Below are 7278 nucleotides of genomic sequence, written 5' to 3' on the forward strand. Positions count from 1 at the left end.
AATAACACACACCTTACCAGTAATAACACACACCTTACCAGTAATAACACACACCTTACCAGTAATAACACACACCTTACCAGTAATAACACACACCTTACCAGTAATAACACACACCTTACCAGTAAGAACACACACCTTACCAGTAATAACACACCTTACCAGTGATAACACACCTTACCAGTAATAACACACCTTACCAGTAATAACACACACCTTACCAGTAATAACACACACCTTACCAGTGATAACACACACCTTACCAGCGATAACACACCTTACCAGTGATAACACACCTTACCAGTGATAACACACACCTTACCAGTAATAACACACCTTACCAGTAATAACACACCTTACCAGTAATAACACACACCTTACCAGTGATAACACACACCTTACCAGTGATAACACACACCTTACCAGTAATAACACACACCTTACCAGTAATAACACACACCTTACCAGTAATAACACACACCTTACCAGTAATAACACACACCTTACCAGTAATAACACACACCTTACCAGTAATAACACACACCTTACCAGTAATAACACACACCTTACCAGTAATAACACACACCTTACCAGTGATAACACACACCTTACCAGTGATAACACACACCTTACCAGTAATAACACACACCTTACCAGTAATAACACACACCTTACCAGTAATAACACACACCTTACCAGCAATAACACACCTTACCAGTAATAACACACACCTTACCAGTAATAACACACACCTTACCAGTAATAACACACACCTTACCAGTGATAACACACACCTTACCAGTGATAACACACCTTACCAGTAATAACACACCTTACCAGTAATAACACACACCTTACCAGTAATAACACACACCTTACCAGTAATAACACACACCTTACCAGTAATAACACACACCTTACCAGTAATAACACACACCTTACCAGTGATAACACTCCTTACCAGTAATAACACACCTTACCAGTAATAACACACCTTACCAGTAATAACACACACCTTACCAGTAATAACACACACCTTACCAGTAATAACACACACCTTACCAGTGATAACACACACCTTACCAGCGATAACACACACCTTACCAGCGATAACACACCTTACCAGCAATAACACACCTTACCAGCAATAACACACCTTACCAGTAATAACACACCTTACCAGTGATAACACACACCTTACCAGTGATAACACACACCTTACCAGTGATAACACACCTTACCAGTAATAACACACCTTACCAGCGATAACACACACCTTACCAGCGATAACACACCTTACCAGCGATAACACACCTTACCAGCGATAACACACCTTACCAGCGATAACACACCTTACCAGTAATAACACACCTTACCAGCGATAACACACCTTACCAGTAATAACACACCTTACCAGTGATAACACACCTTACCAGCGATAACACACCTTACCAGTAATAACACACCTTACCAGCGATAACACACCTTACCAGTGATAACACACCTTACCAGTGATAACACACCTTACCAGCGATAACACACCTTACCAGCGATAACACACCTTACCAGCGATAACACACCTTACCAGTAATAACACACACCTTACCAGCAATAACACACACCTTACCAGCAATAACACACCTTACCAGTAATAACACACCTTACCAGTAATAACACACCTTACCAGTGATAACACACACCTTACCAGTAATAACACACCTTACCAGTAATAACACACCTTACCAGTAATAACACACACCTTACCAGTAATAACACACACCTTACCAGTAATAACACACACCTTACCAGTAATAACACACACCTTACCAGTAATAACACACACCTTACCAGTGATAACACTCCTTACCAGTAATAACACACCTTACCAGTAATAACACACCTTACCAGTAATAACACACACCTTACCAGTAATAACACACACCTTACCAGTAATAACACACACCTTACCAGTAATAACACACACCTTACCAGCGATAACACACACCTTACCAGCGATAACACACACCTTACCAGCGATAACACACACCTTACCAGCGATAACACACCTTACCAGCAATAACACACCTTACCAGTAATAACACACCTTACCAGTGATAACACACACCTTACCAGTGATAACACACACCTTACCAGTGATAACACACACCTTACCAGCAATAACACACCTTACCAGCAATAACACACCTTACCAGTGATAACACACCTTACCAGTAATAACACACACCTTACCAGTAATAACACACACCTTACCAGTAATAACACACACCTTACCAGTAATAACACACCTTACCAGCGATAACACACACCTTACCAGCGATAACACACACCTTACCAGCGATAACACACACCTTACCAGCGATAACACACACCTTACCAGCGATAACACACACCTTACCAGCGATAACACACACCTTACCAGCGATAACACACACCTTACCAGCGATAACACACCTTACCAGCAATAACACACCTTACCAGCGATAACACACACCTTACCAGCAATAACACACACCTTACCAGCAATAACACACCTTACCAGCAATAACACACCTTACCAGTAATAACACACCTTACCAGTAATAACACACCTTACCAGTAATAACACACACCTTACCAGGAATAACACACACCTTACCAGGAATAACACACACCTTACCAGGAATAACACACACCTTACGAGTAATAACACACACCTTACGAGTAATAACACACACCTTACCAGGAATAACACACACCTTACCAGTGATAACACACCTTACCAGTAATAACACACACCTTACCAGTAATAACACACACCTTACCAGTAATAACACTGGTAACACACACCTTCCCTGTAGCTCAGTTGGTAGAGCATGGTGTTTGTAACACCAGGGTTGTGGGTTCGATTCCCACGGGGGGCCAGCACAGAAAAAAAAAATGTATGAAATTGTATGAAATGTATGCATTCACTACTGTAAGTCGCTCTGGATAAGAGCGTCTGCTAAATGACTAAAATGTAAAAAAATGTAAATGTAACACACACTACCAGTAATAACACACACACACAGAAAAGTGCTTGCATGGTTATGTTTGTTTCACTCACAGCTTCCTTACATTTAAAAAGCACTGTACCAACATTAACAAACACAGCAGAACTGTTTGCATGTCGTTGTAGCGTGAGACAACGTTTAACTAAGACCACAGGCACGGCTTGGCTTGTTTGACAAACTCCTGCATCAAGGTAATAAAAAAAAGCACATTACCTGCATTAACTATGGCGTCGACCTCGAGGATGGTGATGTCACCCTTGTAGAGAGATACTCTGTCAATCAGTAGGTCCTTGCTCTCCTCTTCCACTGTCACTAGAAACAACAATAACAGCGATGTATTCATTAGTGCGCACCGTACAAGTACATAATGAACAGGTACACTAAAAGACAGGAGCAGATGACTCTGTTTTTTTTTAGCTTAGTTCTTCTTGTCACTGTCCTTGTGGAATAAATCTTGAATGAGCCATATAGTTGTAGAATAAATCTGGAATGAGCCATATAGTTGTAGAATAAATCTGGAATGAGCCATATAGTTGTAGAATAAATCTGGAATGAGCCATATCGTTGTGGAATAAATCTGGAAGGAGCCATATAGTTGTAGAATAAATCTGGAATGAGCCATATAGTTGTAGAATAAATCTGGAAGGAGCCATATAGTTGTAGAATAAATCTGGAATGAGCCATATAGTTGTAGAATAAATCTGGAATGAGCCATATCGTTGTAGAATAAATCTGGAATGAGCCATATCGTTGTGGAATAAAGACAAACTGGGGTAATCACCTTGTAGTCTATGTACTGGAATGTGAGACAAAGTTATCAACTACGAATACATTAATGTACTGTAGTGGCAAATTCCCAAAGGTATTCTAGGAAATATGGCCACCAACATCCTCCCGAGAGGTGCAGCGGTCTAATTTGACCTCCCTCCTGTCAAAATGGCCTCCCCTGGACTTGACACACCCACTGCCTATAGCCACTCAAACCAGGAAGTGATGGAAGGATGTGTCTAGGGAATGACCATGGCAGAACCTACAGCCTAACACATCAAGAAATTGTGGAACCTTGTGGGCTATATATACACATCACTGTTGCCAGGCTGGCTAAGGAAAGCTACAGAGTAGTTGACGGGCCCTAGCCTCTTAATAACAACCTTGGCTGGGCCTTTCCACTTAAGGGCAGGTTTGGCCATGAAGCCAGCATCAGCTTTGGACAGTGGGGTGGGCTCTGATCCATACCAGATCATCACACTGAAAAGCCACTTGTTGGAATTTGAGATTGTAGTAATGCCTCTGTTTTTCTCAAGCTTTGATTACACTGTGCCTAACCTGCTCAAGTATGTGCTGTTGCCTCTCGAGCAGTGAGTAGCCATTCTGGTCAGGATCAGGTGACTTGTTGAGGAGCCTTTCAAGCGAACCCGTCAGCTTCCGTCTGAGGGTTGATTTCTGTAGGCGTGAAACCTGTTAACTCCTGTCAGCCAGAGTTAATGGAGAAGCGTAACTCATGCTGTCACAAGTGTCGTGCGTGTCCTGTTAACAGAAGATGCGAACATGATCTTCCATGTGCGATTGATGTGTTCTGTCAATTCAACTAATTTCCTACAACCGTCAACGACCACTAAGAGATCTTGATGTTTCCTTCTGCTTTTGGTAAAAGGCACCATAATATCCACTCCCAGCATGTGTCCTGGCTCCTTAATTGCAGTAGACAGTAGATGACCCGAGAGGTTAGTCAGTTGAGGCAACAACAAAAAAAATCGAACCCCCCTTGACTTGACACTCCCACTTCCTATAGCCACTCAAACCAGGAAGTGATGGAAGGATGTGTCTAGGGAGCGACCAGGACGGCGTCTATAACCTAACACACCCTGTGGGCTCCATTAGTGTCCTATAATCAGTTGGAATACCAGGTTCTCATCTTACATCACGCTTCCCTTTGTTGCCTTCAAGTTTTCTATTGTTCTAAAACTGAATCTATGGCGTTATTTAGGATGCTTAAGACAGAAGCTTCTACTATACTAAATAAAACTAATGACTTGATCAACAGTGCAGAAAGGGTGGTTTCACAAAAAAACTATAGTTTCACATCAAAATAGTGTGCCTTCAACAAGATTTCACCTCAGCTACCAGTCAGGTGAAATGTTTTGGTCCAAAACCTAACAACAGTATATTTGTAAGTACAGTGGCTAGTAGAGGTCGGTGTTTTAAAGCAGTTTGGAATCTAAGAAAATACCGGACGACGGCAAAATCAGTGGGATCTCGGATTTTGCAACATACGGTTTGAAAAAGCACGTGATCAAACAGAGCTTCGGACGTCATTGATGGCGCACTTCTGATAATGTGATACACGCATCGGCACACTGCTTTGAAGTTAGCTGCTTAGCGATTCGACGCATTCCTCGGAGCTCCGGTATCAAACGTAACATCACTAGTTATCGCAGCCAGTTTTAAAGCCTTCGTTTAGGCCTCTAGAAGCGCAAGTGATATAAAACACCAAATATTCATTAATATGCTGTAATATACAAATACCTAGCAGCCAACCTGCTTGCACTAATCCCATGTAATTACAGTAAGATACTGTAAAATATCAACATAACTACAGTTGCATTTACTTTCTTACAGTATTGTACTGTAATTTCTCTGCATTTTACAGTAACTTACAAGAAGCTGGTGGCAAGTTGCTGTGAATTTTACAATAATGTACTATGCACTAGCCAGAGATGGACAAAGATACATCCAAAAGGTATCTAGTTACAAATACAGGATAATTTGAAAGCCAACGTTTCATTAACTACAACAACATTCCCAGTAACGGTTACAGAAACATTTTACTTGCTATGACTGTGATATGTGTTTTTTAATCAACCTTAGTTGAATGCCCTGACTGTAAGTTGCTCTAGACAAGAGTGTCTGCCAAATGACCAAAATGTAAAAAATGTGCATTTGCAAAGCACACACAGCTATCATTCTAACGAGCTCCGCCCTCAAACTACTTTGCCTTGTTTGGGGGCGGAGCTCATTAGAATAATACCCAGCAGTGTGCTATGCAGGTGTTCTTTTTCACATTTACATTTTGGTAATTTTGCAGACACTATTATCCAGAAAGACTTACAGTCAATGTAACTAAGTTAAACTATAATATAACACAGTCATAGCAAGTAAAAAGATTATGTTACCGAGAATGTTGAAGTTAAGCAGGTTACTTGCAAGAATATATTTTTATTAGAAAATACAAAATACATGTATTATAATTAAACTGTTACAAAATAGTTAAGGCGAGTGAAATACAAATTACTAAACCGGTATTGAAAGTATTGAAATACCTATAATAAATATATGTCACAGAAATACTGCCTATCGTTGGCACTACCTGCACTGCAAATCTGCAACAATTTACCAACCACTGTGCTTCCAGTAATGCACTGTACATTCTAGAAATACAGCATCTTACTGTAGTCAGGTGTTCCAGTAACACTCTAAATGTTTGTTACAGTAAATGTCCTATGAATTTACAGTAATTTACTGGCTTCTGTGCTGCCATTATTTACCGTACAGTAATTTACTGTATAAACGACAGGATTTTTTTAAACAGTATAGATACAGTGTAACACCTCTCATCACCCCGAGAACACCATCCTCACAGTGTAGCATGGTGGTGGCAGCATCATGCCGTGGGAATGTTTTTCCATCGACAGGGATCTATGATCATCTTCCCGATCCTAAACTTAGCCCTTAGTGGGGGAAATGCCAAACTGACCCAAGATCAGCATCTGGGGGAACTTCACCCTTGGAGGGTTGGAGCGCTGGTCCAGTAACCGAAAGTAACGACTGGTAGTACCCCACACCTAGTACCCCACACCTAGAACACCGAACTAATGACTGGTAGTACACTCCACCTAGAACACTAAACTAATGACTGGTAGTACCCCCCACCTAGAACACTAAATAATGACTGGTAGTACCCCCCACCTAGAACACTAAATAATGACTGGTAGTACCCCCCACCTAGAACACTGAACTAATGACTGGTAGTACCCCCCCCCCCCCCACCTAGAACACTAAACTAATGACTGGTAGTACCCCCCACCTAGAACACTAAATAATGACTGGTAGTACCCAACCCTAGAACACTGAACTAATGACTGGTAGTACCCCACACCTAGAACACCAAACTAATGACTGGTAGTACCCTCCACCTAGAACACTAAACTAGTGACTGGTAGTACCCCCC

General features: G+C 41.2%; 1 non-coding gene across 1 annotated transcript; it reads left to right on the plus strand.

The window, feature by feature from the left end:
- The first annotated feature begins 2845 nt into the window (after window positions 1-2845).
- Window positions 2846-2921, plus strand: trnat-ugu (transfer RNA threonine (anticodon UGU)). The gene has a single exon. It is a non-coding gene; the product is annotated as a tRNA-Thr (tRNA).
- The last annotated feature ends 4357 nt before the right edge of the window (window positions 2922-7278 follow it).

The sequence above is a fragment of the Salmo salar genome, chromosome 28 (assembly GCF_965601325.2).
Source record: "Salmo salar chromosome 28, fSalSal1, whole genome shotgun sequence".
Lineage (NCBI taxonomy): Eukaryota > Metazoa > Chordata > Actinopteri > Salmoniformes > Salmonidae > Salmo > Salmo salar.